The 15,793-nt window shown below is 37.4% G+C and overlaps 1 protein-coding gene across 2 annotated transcripts in view; it reads right to left on the bottom strand.

Annotated features, from left to right (window-relative positions):
- Nucleotides 1-15,793, bottom strand: part of C11H2orf88 (chromosome 11 C2orf88 homolog) — a 116,194-nt gene that overhangs the window by 68,292 nt on the left and 32,109 nt on the right. The window contains exon 1 of one of the 2 annotated variants that reach the window (XM_063647731.1): nt 6,386-6,402. The exons of the other annotated variant lie outside the window; for it this stretch is intronic. The gene's annotated coding sequence lies outside the window, so the exon portion shown is untranslated. Of the gene's footprint in view, nt 1-6,385; nt 6,403-15,793 lie in introns of those variants that run through there. 2 annotated transcript variants of the gene reach the window in all.

The raw sequence follows: 15,793 nt of genomic DNA, 5'->3' as shown, positions 1-15,793 counted from the left end.
GTTCACCTTTAACAGTAGTATTTTATATTTTCAATGAATGAGAGCCCATTTAAGTTCAAACACCTTTCGTATTTACCATGTCTTCAAATTCTGTTTTTAGCTCATGGGTTTCATTTGTACACTCTCACTAATCAGTCCTAATGCTACAACTATTTTTTAAAAATTGACAAAAAATATATATATTTATGGTGTACAACATGATGTTTTGAAGTATGTATACATTGTGGAATGGCTAAAGTAAGCTAATTAACATATGTATTACCTCATGTATTTGTGATGAAAACACTTAAAATCTACTCTCTAAGCATATTTCAAGTGTATAATACATTTTATTAAATACAATCACCATAATGTACAAGAAATCTCTTGAATTTATTTCTCATAACTGAAATTTTGTGTCCTTGACCAACATTTCCTCAATACCCACTTTCTACAACCCCACACCCAGTCAGTCACCATTCTGCTCTCTGCTTCTATGAGTTCAACTCTCCTAGAGTCCACATTTAAGTGAGATCATGTAGTTTTTGTGTTTCTGTGCCTGGCTTATTTCACTTAACATAATATCGTCAAGGTTTATCCATGTGATTGCAAATGGCAAGACTATCTTCTTTTTTAAGGCTGAATAGCATCCATTCATCTGTTGATGAACACTTAGGTTGAATCCATATCTTGGTTATTGTGAACAGTGCTCAATGAACATAGGGGTGCAGATATCCCACCAACATACTTTCCTTTGCTGGATCATATGGTAGATCTATTTTTTGAGGAACCTTCATACTGCTTTTCATACTAACTTACATTCCCAGCAACAGTATATAACAGTTCCTTTACCTTCCACACTTATTCATCTTTTTGATAATAGCTATCCTAATAGGTGTCAGGTGATATCTTATTAGAGTTTTAATGTGAATTTCCTTGATGATTAATGATGTTGAGCATGTTTTTTTCATATACCTGTTTGGTCATTTATATGTGTTTTTTTGAGAAATATCTATTCAAGTTCTTTTGCACTTTTTTTTTTTTCTGAGACGGAGTCTCGCTCTATTGTCCAGGCTGGAGTGCAGTGGCGTGATCTCGGCCCACTGCAAGCTCCGCCTCCCGGGTTCACGCTATTCTCCTGCCTCAGCATCCCGAGTAGCTGGGACTACAGGCGCCCGCCACCATGCCCGGCTAATTTTTTTTGTATTTTTAGTAGAGACGGGGTTTCGCTGTGTTAGCCAGGATGGTCTCGATCTCCTGACCTCATGATCTGCCCACCTTGGCTTCCCAAAGTGCTGGGATTACAGGCCTTTTGCACATTTTTTAATTGGCTTATTTGCTTTCTTGCTATTGTTTGAGTTGCTTATATATTTTAGATATTGGCCCCTTATCAGATGCATGGTTTGCAAATATTTTCACCCATTCTGTAAGTTGTCTTTTCACTCTGTTGATTATTTCCTTTATGTGCAGAGCTTTTTAGTTTGATGTAATCTCATTTGTCTATTTTTGCTTTTGTTGCCTGTGCTTTTGGAGTCATCTCCAAAAAAAAATCCCCCAAAGCAGTGTCATAGAGCTTTCCCCCTGTGTTTTTTCCTAGTAGTTTTACAGGTTCAGGTCTTATGTTTAAGTGTGTTTCATCTATTTTGAGTTGATTTTTTATATGGTGTGATATAAGGGTCCGATTTCATTCTTCTGCATGTGGATATTCAGTTTTCCCTACACTATTTATTGAAGAGATTGTTCTTTCTCCCATTGTATATGCTTGACATCTTTGCCAAAAATAAATGAACTGTAAAAGCGTGGATTTATTTCTGGGCTGTCTATTCTGTGTGTCTGTTTTTAATGTCAGTGCCATGCTGTTTTGATTAGTGTAGCCTTGCATTATATTTTGAAATCAGACAGTGTGATGCCTCCAGCTTTGTTCTTTTTGCTCAAGATTGTATTAGCTCTTCAGGGTCTTTTTTGGTTCCATACAAATTTTAGTATTATTTTTTCTATTTCTGTGAAAATTGTCATTGGAATTTTGATAGGGATTATGTTGAACCTGTAGATCACTTTGTAATATGGACATTTAACAATATTAGTTCTCCTAATCCATGAACACAAGATATCTTTCTGTGTCTTCAATTTATTTCATAAATGTTTTATAGCTTTCAGTGTACAGATCTTTCACCTCTTTGGTTAAATTTCTTCCTGTTTTTTTGGTAGTATTGTAAATTGGTTTTCTGGATTTTTTTCAGATAGCTCGTTGTTAGTATATAGAAATGCTATAATTTTCTATATGTTGATTCTGTATCCTGCAAAATAATTTATTTTTTAGTGCAAATATTTTTTCTGGTGGAGTCTTTACAGTTTTCTATATATGAGACTGTTGTGATATAGAAAAACCCGAGTGTTTTTCCTACCTCCACTTTCACACAGTCACTCAACACCTCTGACATCAGATGTGTGGATATTTTTTTCCTCTACATACCAAGCAATTTTCTGGCAGATTCTGTGGCAGACACCAGCTCTAATTCAGTTTAATTCTGATACTATCCTACAGGAGATAGTATCAGATCCCACAGGTTTGATCCTACAAGACTGCCCCAACTTCAGATGCCGACTGCAAACCCCAGGCTGTGGCCTGATCAGCTGTCTATAAATTGGACTTCCAATGACCCCCACCTTGAATTCTATTAATTTGCTGGAGCAGCTCACAGAACTTGGGGAAACACTTTATTTGCCTCTACTCATTTATTATAAAGAAAGGATACAAAGAGCCAGATGGAAGAGATGCATAAGAGAAGGTATGTGGGAAGGCACATGGAGCTCCCATACCCTCTCAAGCCACTCACCCTCCAGGAACCTCCACTATCCATTCTGCTGTCCAGAAGCAGCTCCCCAAACCCCATAGTTCAGGGATTTTTATTAAGGTTTCATCATGTAGGTATAATCAATTATTAACTCCATTTCCAGCCTCTCTTCCCTTTCCTGAGAATGGGGAATAGAAGAGTGAAAACTCCAACCTTATAACTATGGCTTAGTCTTTCCGGTGATCATTCCCCATCTGGGAGCCCACTAAGAGTTGCCCCATTAGAACAAAAGATGCTTCTATCACCCTGGAAACTGCAAGGGATATTTAGGATCGCTGTGTCAGGAACCAGGGTCAAAGAACAAATATTAGAACAAAAGATTCTCCTAGCATCCCTATCACTCAGGAAATTACAAGGATTTTAGGAGCCCTGTTACAGGGAATGGGGGCAGAGACCAATACATATATTTCTCATAATTTCACTCTGGTCTCTGGCCATGGACCCCTTACAGCAAAATGATCATATCTATCTGAGCATTTACATTTAGTGTCACATTTATACAACAAATATAGCAAATACCTAACATTTGGAGAAGCCAGTGTAGGGTAGGGATAGATTTAAAGAAACAATGAGTTTTCCCTAAAAATCCATTACGTACATTTTCATATTCTGGCACTAATTTGCTTATTCTCTTTCTCTGTTGATCTACCGCTGTTTGTACCTTATGATAAACTTGTGCAGAACTATTTAGCATAGGAATAAACTGATAGCTAGCGAGATCCAGGTCCTTCTTAAGCCAGTCATTTTCTATAGATATTACATCCTCAGGAGGCTTTATTTTAATCTCTCTGTACATTTGATCATCAATACAGTATTATCCTAAGACATTTATATGAGGTAGTTGAATCTTACCAGCAACACCTATATTCCACCATACTGCAGGGGCAGCAGAAGAAAACTAGCAGGATTTAGCTTTTTAAAATTTTTTTGCATTGCAACTACTGTATGTATCTACTAAATTAGAAACTTGTATCTAACTAAAATGATATGTTTGAATATGGCTGGCCTGATGAATGAAAAGACTAGGATTTGATGTTCTCTGTCTCCAATGTGTCTTCCTCCTTATTTGTTCCCAACATCTAACTTTCAATTCCAGTATTAGAAAATTTCCAGGTCAAGGCCTTTTCCCCAGTTAAAATTCAAATGCCTTAGAGACACAAAGACCTAGTCATTAATTCTTATACTCCCTCTTTGAGAAACTGAGAAGGAATTTCAGTAGATGGGTGAGAAAAATATCTAGAATGAATGATAGAGTACTAGTTATAAAATAGTTTATAAAATCTCTCTGTGTGATCTGTGATAGGTCACTTAGCCTCCCCTGGTTTCAGTTTATTCATCTCTAATATGAAAAATTGGACTAGAAGTCTATTCCTGTTGTAACATACTACATCTTCAGGCCCCAAATCCAGCCCAGTTTATAAGAATGAATAAACATAGTAAAATAGAAGAGGGCCTCTGTAAACCAAGTAACCACAAGATAGAAAAATATCCTGGGCTGGATGGGAAGGGATCTCTTAAAAGGAGGAGAAGCACTCAGAGGAAGAAGGACAGAGAAGGCCTGTCTTACCAGGTCCACAGTTGTACCTACAGCCAGTTCTCTTTAGAGATAGGTCTATCTTTGTGAGATTATTCATGTAGGTATTCTGAAGGTCCTGCTAGCTATACGATCTTCTGATCATGGTGACTTACACAAGACTCACATCTCTCTACCTCTCCACTTGTCTGGTTTGGTTACTTGCTAATATTATTGCCTGTTTTCTTCTCTAACAGCTGCTGCACCCCACCAAGAACAACAGTAGACTATACTATGCCCACATTAATTACTTTCCCCCTCATCACCTTAGAAAACACTTTCATTTTTCAGTATCATGTGGACACCTGTGAGCTGGTTGTTTTGAAAAAGGAAAAACCCAACCAATTAAAATGGACTGCTCTATTAAAGAACATAACATGATCAGGGCACATGGCAAGTATTTATTTGTTTTTTAAAAATAAGTATGTTGAGGGATGGGAGTGATTCTGACTATCAAATATTTTACAAAGATATTCAGAAAATCATTTATATTTTGTCTGTGAATAAATTTTAATTACACAAATAATTTATGGGTCCAATTTTTTAATTGAAATCTTCCAGCATAACTTTTCATGGTTGCAACCACACTTTTATAGAAAAAGTTTAGACGTAATCCAGACATCCATAAATAAGGAATTAATTAAATTATGAGGCATCAGTAAATGGAGTACTCTACGGCTATTAAAAAATGAGGCAAATATACATGTACCGATTTGTACAGAAGCCAAGTATATGCCAGTTGATGTACATGTGCTGAATTCTAAGAAACTGAAATATATGCCAGTTGTAGAATGTTATGTACAACCTAATTTCAATTGTGGTAAACACAGGTATACACATATATGCTTAAGTCATGTCATTAAAAAATATTCCAGGTTCATAAACAGAGCTACCATGAGTAGGTGTTTTCTGAAGTGCAAGGAGACATCATTCATAGTCTTCTATGATAATCAATTGACTGGCATCCCCTTAAGGGGGATGTGCAACATGGAAATCCTATAAGGATACATAGCTCTTAAGTTTAGGTTGTTATACTATTAGAGACTTTTCTTCTTTATACATTTCTACGTTGAGGGTTTTGTTGTTTGTTTTGTATAATATGTATTACATCAATTTTATGAACATATACACAAGCAAAGAAGCATGTAAACAAACCAAAAATCTATGATGGCAAATCTGGGTAGGAGGAAAAGCAATACATTTATTAAGCATTCATTGACGACGTACATTATAAACATATATTATTTGTGTGTTTAAAATATCCTGATTTAAATGGGCTGCCCTAGGGCATATGATTAATCTTTGGCAGAACCAGCCTTGGACTCCAGTACCATTGCACTCCCTCTCCTTCTCCGTTACAGTTCCTGTAGCACTTGCCCTGTGTCAAGACCATAGATTAGCTGAGTAGAGGTTGGCCGCCTTCTGTGCCTTGTGAATAGATTTCTGATTAATCCATCTTTAGCTCTAAACACTCTTGGTTATTACCATGTCCAGATTCCCTGTAAAAACACCCTCTGTATATTCCAAGCATTTTTAAGTTCTTTAGATGGATTTGTTTCTTTTCTGACCTCTCATTCCAGCTTGATAGGGCGTGTGGACCCACTAAATAATGTTCTCTAAAATGCAATGAAAATTGCTATTTCACTTTCTTAAAGAGACATTAGATCCATTAGAGGAAAAAGGCACAAATGCTATTTCATACTAAGAATCCGTTTCTTTCCTTATAATATATAGCTGTATTTCCACATTGAGTGCCACCCTTACATTTTTCCCCTCTGAGTGCCACCCCTACTGTTATTTCCTATTACTTTATTAAATTGACTCACTTTATTTTGTATAAACTTATTTACATTTTATATCTCTGAATTCTCAGGTTGATGTGTTTCATTATATTGTTTTATTATATATATTGACTGTAAAAGTAAAACCTCCTTGAACCACATAAAACCATCTCAGGTACCATTAGCGCTGTACGTACCATGCTTTGGGAAACATTGTTTAAGGCCATCTGGAACTGTTGGTGGAATGGCCAGAGAAGGGAGAAATAAAAAAGATAAGAAACAAAAATGATATTGATATAAGTTTACAAAAATATAACTCAATTAAAAAATAACTTCAATGGTAGTAAACATTGCCTTCTTGGTATGGTTTGACTCAGATTTAGATTAACACATTATTCATGTTCTAATATAATACTTGAATATAATTTCCTCCTATAGATCTTGAGTGGCTAATAAACTTTATGGTGTTTTTTTCACATATGTTTTTATTTTGTAGTAGTATAAAAGCTACATTTAGACAGCTTTAGTATTTGCCATGTGTCTCAAATATGCACAAGTGCTCAGCTTTCCCAAGACATATTATCCATAAATTCATTATTCATTTCTCAATATCCCATTTACTTATTGCTCTTGGCGGTCATTTGGGGATATGCGGTTGTAGGAGGAAAAACTGTGGGTGGAAATGGGCTTCCCAAGATCCCAGAAAGCTAGAGTCAGGACACCATTCACCGATATATGAGCATTCATTCTGCTTTTTCCTCTGAATAAGCTTTCTGCCAAGTTTGGCTTGAGAACCAGAGTTTCAGATGTCTTTTTTTTTTTTTTTTTTCCAGTAAGGGCACATATTGCTTAAGTTCTTTCTAAATAGTAATTTACATCCCTGGTATAGAAAAGTATAAGACAAAATTAAGCTTTCCAGATCTGGAAAGTCTTACTTTGTGCAGCTATATATCCCTTAACAGTGCTATACCTTGTTTACAGCTCTATATCCCTCTTTGGGCGCTCTGGTGGCCAAAGGAAGCTGCACTGAAATATGCTGAAGATGTGGCCAGCTGGCTTCCACTAAGCTTGTCTATCCTTAGCCAAGTACATCAGAAACTTGAGGAGAGTGTGTGTGTACATCTTCTTTTCAAACATCTATAGTCTATTTAAACTTATAAAGTTAAGAGAGAGAGAGAGAACATGACAAGTCTTTTGATGTCTTTTATTTATGCCTATCATTTAAGTAAAAACCATCTTCACTTTTTTTTTTTTACTTTTTCCTGTCACTCTTGCCCCTCCCCACATCTGTAATTTTGTGGGTCAAAATCTATTTGCTTTATGTTTTCTTACCTAAAGTTCTAATAATGTGCTCTTAAACAATTATGTATTCAAGAGTTATTGTAGATAAGTAAGGTAATCACCAACTGAAGATTTTATTTTTATAGAACATAAAATAGAACAGCATTTCTTACATTTCTTTTATATGTATTTAGAATGCCAGGTAAAGCTCTTTAAGACCTGAAAAATAAACTCTGTAAGTTTATCTCATAAGAGAATCATGGCACTACTCAAGGATTAAGCTTTTTTTCTTCTCAAGGATATTGTAAAGGATACTTTCAGATAACTATGCTATTTTATACATATTTACACAACACAATTTTCTGTTAAGAAAATTGTACCTATATAGTGATAATTTCTAGTACACAATATACCTTTTTTTTTTTTTTTTTCCGAGACGGAATCTCGCTCTGTTGCCAGGCTGGAGTGCAGTGGCTCAATCTCAGCTCACTGCAACCTCCACCTCCAGAATTCAAGCAATTCCCCTGCCTCAGCCTCCAGAGTAGCTGGGACTACAGGCGTGCTCCACCACGCCCGGCTAATTTTTTGTATTTTAGTAGAGACAGGATTTCATCATGTTGGCCAGGATGGTCTCGATCTTCTGGCCTCATGATCTGCCCACCTCGGCCTCCCAAAGTGCTGGGATTACAGGTGTGAGCCACCGTGCCCAGCCTATACTCTCATTTTTAATACATTTCTTCTGAGATAATTAATAAATCTGAATTATTAAAAACATTATTGTTTTTAAAAAGGTTTTAAGTGTCATTAAAAGTATCTCATGCTATGCATTTTTATAGCTTTATATAAGTAATCTGTTGAAAATCTATACCTCTGGGAATTGCCATGCTGTTTATTAATTTGCCTCCTCCTTCCAAAACCTAGTAAAGTATGGTGGGGAAGCATTTATTTTGTTCCCCTCAGTATTATATTCATGACTCTATAGAAAGGCATTTTGCTCCATTAACTTTTATTTCACTAGAAACTCCCTTTAGAGTGCCATGTTATCCATCATAATCTTTGTGTGACAGATTTCCAAACCAAGATCCCAGACTGTTTTTCATAGACGGAGTTGTAGGAAAAGAGAAAACACTTCAGACAATTCACTATTCCAGCATTGATTTTTGCATTGATTACAGAGTGGCTGATTTCTTGGTTTGCCTCATTTAAATCAAATCCAGAATCAAGTGAAAAAATCTATACTTTGTAGAAAGCTGTTCTAAAGACCAATGGAGATCCAAAACAGTTTCATTAGAATGACACTGGATACAATCTCTGAATTACGTACAGGGCATCTGAATCAGCATTCTCCACTGAGACAGAACCAATAGGACATAGACACAGTCATGCACCATATAACCATGTTTCAGTCAACAACGAACTGTATATATGAGGGTCCCATATGATTATCTGCAGCTGAAACATTCCTATCACCTAGGGATGTCATTGCAGCCATGCTAATGTCATAGTACAATGCACTACTCACATGTTTGTGGTGGTGCGGGTGTAAACAAACTTACTGCACTGACTTTTTATCATTACTTTAGAGTGTACTCCTTATACTTCCAAAAAAAAAAGAGTTAATTGTAAAACAGCCTCCAGAAGGTCCTTCAGGAGGTATTCCAGAAGCAGACATGTTGTCAGAGGAGATGACAGCTCCATGTGTGTTACTGCCCCTCAAAAACTTCCAGGAGGACAAGATGTGGAGGTGGAAACAATGATATTGATGATTCTGACCCTGTGTAGGCCTAGGCTAATGTGTGTGTTTTTGTCTTAGATTTTAACAAAAAAGTTTAAAAGTAAAAAATAAAAAGTTTAAAAAATAGAAAAAAGTTTATAGAGTAAGGGCATAAAGAAAAAATATTTTTGTACAGATGTATAATATGTTTATGTTTTAAGCTAAGAATTATTACAAAAGAGTAGAAAAATCTTTAAAAATTAAAAAGTTTTTATAAAGTAAGAAAGTTACAGTAAGCTAAAAGACAGGGTCTCTGTCACCCAGGCTAGAGTGTAGTGGTTTGATCATAGCTTACTGCAGCCTTGAACTGCTGAGCTCAAGTGATCCTCCCATCTCAGACTTCTGAGTAGCTGGGGCTACAGGTGTGCATGACCATGCCTGGCTAATTTTCTTATTTTTTGTAGAGATAGGGTTTTACTATGTTGCCCAGGCTGGTCTTGCACTCCTGCCATTTTAAAATCTTTTATGCTATAGTTTTACAGTACCTTTTGTATATTTAGATATACAGTTGCCTATAGCATTCAGTACAGTAACATGCTGTACAGGTTTGTAGACTAGAAGTTATAGGCTATACCATATAGCCTAGGTGTGCAATAGGCTATACCATCTAGGTTTGTGTAAGTATACTCTCTCATCTTTGCAAAGCAATGAAATTGCCTAACAATGCATTTCTCAGAACATACATCTGTTGTTAGATGACACATGACTGCATAGATATGAGAGAGGACTTATCAGGGGAATTGGCTCACACCTTTATGGTGGTTGAGAAGTCCCATGACAGGCCATCTGCAATCTGGAGACCCTGAGATGCAGGTAGCATGGCTCATAGTCTGAAAGCCTCAGAACCAGGGCAGCCAATCATATAACTCTCAGTATGAGGCAGAAGACCTAAGAACCAGGGAGGCTGCTGGTGTAAATCCTTGAGTCCAAAGGACTTGAGTCCAGAAATCCCTGGAGTTCTGTTGTCCAAGGTAGGAGATTAGTGTATCCCAGCTCCAGGAGATAGATCAATACATCCATCATTTCTGTTTTTGTTCTCATGAGGTCCCCAGCTGATTGGATGATGGCCACTCACATTGAGGGTGGATCTTCTCCACCTACATGCACTCAGACTCACATGCTAATCTCCTCTGGAAACACCCTCTTAGACACAACCCAAAATAATGCTTTACCAGGTTTCTAGATTTTTCTTAATCCAGGTTAGTTGGCTCCTAAAATTAGCCATCACAGTATCATTTCACTGACGGGGTGGGCTTTCTGTAGTCAATTTACTGTGGTGAGTCTTGCAATCCTGAGCTATCAGCAAAGCTATGGATTCACATCTTCAAAACTTAGAAGCATATACATTTGAAATAATTTGACATTTTCTGAAAATGCACTTAAATTAAATGTGGAAGACCTGAAGTGGAGAAAGAATTTAAAAGCTAATAATATTATCTTTTGATAATCCTTATGAAAACACAGGACTGATTTTACAGCACACAGAATAACCAACCTTCACACCTAAATATCAGTCTTTGCCAGGGAAAAAGATTTGGAAGGAGGAAACAAACAAATCACAGGTAGTTTTGCAGGTAAAATAAAACTATATAAAAGAAAGTTAATATAAGCTAACTAAAAATCAGAGTGCTAAGGAGCAAGGATGATTTGACAATAAAAATCAAGAAACACTGAACGAATTCTTAAATATATGCTTAAAAAGGATTGATGAGAAAATGAGAAAAATTAAGATACAAGTAGATTTAAAAACTCAGAATAAGTTATATAACAAAATATTCAAGTTCTTATGCTATATTTCTTGAATATTCCATATTTAGTGTGTGTGGGGGCTCGTGCCAGTAATCCCAGTGCTTTGGGAGGCTGAGGCAGGAGGATCACTTGAGGCCAGGAGTTTAAGACCAGCTTGGGCAACATAGCGAGATCTTGTGTCTACAAAAAAATTTTTTTAATTAGCCAGGCATGGTGGTATATGCCTATAGTCCCAGCTACTCAGGAGGCCAAAGTAGGAGGATAGCATGAGCCCAAGTGTTCAAGGTTACAGTGAGCTATGATCATGCCACTGCACTCCAGCCTGGGTGACAGAGCAAGTCCTTGTCTCTAACAAAAAAAAAAAAAAAGAGAGAGAGAGAGAGAGAGGTGATCATCATTAAAAGAACAAAGTCTGAGCATTACCATGTCAATAATATTTTCCATATTAATACAATGCAATGTGAAACTGTAATAAATATAGTTTCTAATAAGCGTTTGTAAGGAATAAAGGCTACATTACACAGTAAAAAGCCAAGCACTATTGTGGAGTCAAAGAATGAGAATGACATTTAGAATCATCTTGGAATCCTCTCACATGAAAAACTTACTGGAATTAAAGAAGAGTACGATCTGAATTGCCTTAATTACAAAAATAAAAGGAAACAGAAGTCTGCCCTAAAGTGAAGCTGATTAAACAAATAAACTAAGTTAGTGCAACCAGTGTGAGAAGATAAACTACAGTGGTTTTGACAAGGTCTTCATCTTTAAAGAGACAAAGAAACTGACATAAGTGAGCAGAAGCTTCAGATAAAGTAGAAAATACGTAAAATTAACAGCCTCAAGGATCTGGTAACAGCCATCCTTTCCCCATTTTTAGCCCTGCTCCACCATGATTTCAGATCAGTCTTCACAAGGGCACAATGGACTTCTGCCTGTTCATTCTCACCTCGAATTCAAATGCCCCTTTTATCAATGGCCTAGAATGAATGCAGTCACTTTTTTTCAGTCACAAACTCACCACTAGGTTGCAGTCTTAGCTCAACTGCTTCTTTTAAAATGTCTATCGACAAGTACTTTGCCATTTTATTGGTTAAATGATTTTTACTTCTCCCTTAAGACAAAAGCTGATACAAGTCATACTCAGTTTATCAATCAGTTCAGTAACCTGCCTAGATTCCATTAACAGATACATTGTTTTTCAAGAGCATTAAAACTCACAAATTCCCCCTCAAAGAAGTTCTCATTCATCAGCAAAACACATGATCACTCAGTTAAAAAAAAAAAAACACACACACACACAAAAACAAAAAATCCCGTGGGTATTTTAAGCCTCTGGTTTCAATATAGGACCAACCTCTAAGTAATAAGTACATGCTTACTGCTCTCTTTGTTTCCATTGCTTTTCTTGGGCCCTAAAATTCCCACATAAGAATCAGTCTTGCTGAGCTGATTCCTTTGAAAAGTCTACCTGTCGATAATCATTATGGTACTTCCATTAGTAGTTTCCCAAATGAGCTTCATGTAATATTAATTCCTTAATCCCCAAAAGCATATTTTAAAGGAACTTGGCACTTTTTATTTTTAAAGGGAAAACCCAGAGATAGATGAAAATAAAATAAGGAAATGAAACAATATCATATTTATAATTCATTTGAATACTTTTCTAATGGAAGTGCCCATAAATGTGGTGTTTCCATTCTATGAATGACTCATAAGTTTTGTGAATATTTTGGAGGGGGTAAATGGCTATCAAAAATTGTTCTGAAGAAAATAATAGACCAGGCCTGATGGCTCACACTTGTAATCCCAGCACTTTGGGAGGCCAAGGCAGGAGGAACACTTGAGCCCAGGTGTTTATGACCAGCCTGGGCAACATAGAGAGACCCTGTCCTTACAAAAATTAAAAAATTAGCCGGGTGTGGTGGCACATGCCTGTAGTCCCAGCTACATGGGAGGCTGGGGTGGGAGGATCACTTGAGCCTAAGAAGTCAAGGCTGCAGTGAGCCATGATACGCCACTGCACTCCAGCCTGGGTGACATTGCAAAACCCTGTCAAATAAAAAAAAAAAAAAAAGAAAAGACTTAGATTTTTAGTTTGGAATACACTTTTAAAAAAATTTCCAACATTAATAATCTATCAAATTTTAATTATAAAATAGGTCATACATAATCACACGAACTCCCCAAAATTCCTAAAAGAATAAGCAGCTGGTAATAGTCACATAAAATAGAGAACACTCATTAAGAACCTACTACATGTCAGATCTCATAGTTGGTGTTGACATGCACTACTTCTTTTAATCTGCCCAACAATCCTGTAAGGCAAATTCCTTTATCATCCAAGCCATCTCTGCCTTGCATGGAAGTGTGGGACTTTAAAAATGACTGTGCTACCTGAAACTGTGCCAAGAGAGCTTAATAATCAAAGGCAAAAATTACAGTTGTTCTACAACTTCAAAAAATTCTGTCAAAACTTTAAAAATTTTCCTACTGCTGATTATAAATATATAGGGAAATTAAAAATTTATAAAAACAAATAAGTTAGCATACTGCAACGTAAAGCATCAAAAACATAGAGAATTAAAGTGATTTATTGCTTCAAAAATAATCGAGAGTAGTTTGAGTGGTTCCAGCCTTGTTCCTCTTGTCATGTAACACAATATAGAGCCCGTGTCTTTTCTATGCCTTGGCAAATTGTTATACTCCTTTCTAAGTTTGTATCAGCGTTAATTTTATTCTTTATGCTTTCAGTGTCATCAAATATCTCTAAGACTGCCTTTAATGTGAAGTTTTCTTGCCAGCATCACTTCCTCTGAGACAGACCCCCCCAGCTTTTTTGGCACCAGGGACTGGTTTCATGGAAGACAAATTTTCCATGAAAAATTAGGGCAGTGGGGTGGTTAGTTTCGGGATGAAACTCTCACACCTCAGATAGATAATCAGGAGATTCTCATAAGGTGCGCGAAACCTAGATCCCTCCCATAAGCAGTTCACAATAGGGTTTGCCCTCGTATGAGAATCTAATGCTGCAACTGATCTGACAGGAAGCAGAGCTCAGGCTGTAAACAAACTTGCCCTGCTCACCTCCTCTTGTGTGGCCTGGTTCCTAACAGGCCACGGACTGGTACCGTCCGCGGCCCTCGGGTTGGGGACCCCTGCTTTGAGACAGCGTCATTTTTTCCATTACAACTACTTTACTCATTTGTGTTGATAAGTCTGCCTTTACAAAGTTCCTCTGGTTATATATCTAGGGTCTTTCACACGGCAACAATGTCAACATTCCCTCAGTCTACTATTTCTCCTATAACTCCATTTATGTTCAATTTGAATTTCATTTGCAGCATTACCACTTTTCATTTCTTTGCTGCACTTCATCTTTTTGGCCAATTTTTTCTTTCGAATATCTGTTTTTTTCAGAATGTCACATGGGATTGTTACTGGGAGCCAAGGAGTTAACACTAACTGTGGTAGGAGTTAATAAGAAATTATTTTAGGCAGATAGAGAGGAAAAAAGGGTCCTTGGAAGGTTTTTTCACAGCTCTTGTCTAGCATGAAAACCCTGGCTCTTATACCCTAGCAGGCAACCTTTAATATGCAAATGCAAGCCCTTAGAAACTGGGTCCACCCAACATGGCGATTCTCACGGTTGTCCTCTTGCCCTTGCCCCCACATGTGCCTGGCAGCATGGCCACCCCCACATATCGCCACGTGTGCGGAACATCATGGTGCCCTGCATTTGCGTGTTAAAAGACTAACGTGGGAGGGCCAGTTTTTTCTGCGGGCTACGTGAATGACATGCCTAGTCAAACCAATCCCCTGAGCCCTATACAAATCAGACACCGCCTCCTCCAGCCATCGCGTACAACTGGCTGATACTACCTAAGCGCGGGGTTCCCTCTTTCAGCTGTGGAGCCCGCCTCGCTTTATCTCTGTACAGGGGAGCCTCTTCCTTCTGCCTTCTCTTCTCTTTCTTGCCTATTAAACTTTCTGCTCCTTAAAACCACTCCATGTGTGTCCGTGTCATTTTATCTAAACCGGCATGAAGACCAAGAACCCTGGTGTTCTCTTTAAAGCAATTGTGAATGGGAGTTCACTCATGATTTGGCTTTCTGTTTGTCTGTTGTTGGTGTATAAGAATGCTTGTGATTTTTGCACATTGATTTTGTATCCTGAGACCTTGCTGAAATTGCTTATCAGCTTAAGGAGATTTTGGGCTGAGATGATGGGCTTTTCTAAATATACAATCATGTCACCTGAAAACAGTGACAATTTGACTTCCTCTTTTCCTAATTGAATACCCTTTATTTCTTTCTCCTGCCTGATTGCCCTGGCCAGAACTTCCAACACTATGTTGAATAGGAGTGGTGAGAGGGCATCCCTGTCTTGTGCCTGTTTTCAAAGGGAATGCTTCCAGTTTTTGCCCATTCAGTATGATACTGGCTGTGGGTTTGTCATAAATAGCTCTTATTGAGATACGTCCCATCAATACCTAATTTACTGAGAGTTTTTAGCATGAAGGGCTGTTGAATTTTGTCAAAGGCCTTTTCTGCATCTATTGAGATAATCATGTGGTTTTTGTCTTTGGTTCTGTTTATATGCTGGATTACATTTATTGATTTGCATACGCTGAACCAGGCTTGCATCCCAGGGATGAAGCCCACTTGATCATGGTGGATAAGCTTTTTGATGTGCTGCTGGATTCAGTTTGCCAGTATTTTATTGAGGATTTTTGCATCGATGTTCATCAGGGATATTGGTCTAAAATTCTCTTTTTTGGCTGTGTCTCTGCCAGGCTTTGTTA

Source organism: Pongo pygmaeus, chromosome 11 (genome assembly GCF_028885625.2).
Source record: "Pongo pygmaeus isolate AG05252 chromosome 11, NHGRI_mPonPyg2-v2.0_pri, whole genome shotgun sequence".
Taxonomy (NCBI): domain Eukaryota; kingdom Metazoa; phylum Chordata; class Mammalia; order Primates; family Hominidae; genus Pongo; species Pongo pygmaeus.
This window is presented reverse-complemented; position numbering and strand designations above follow the sequence as displayed.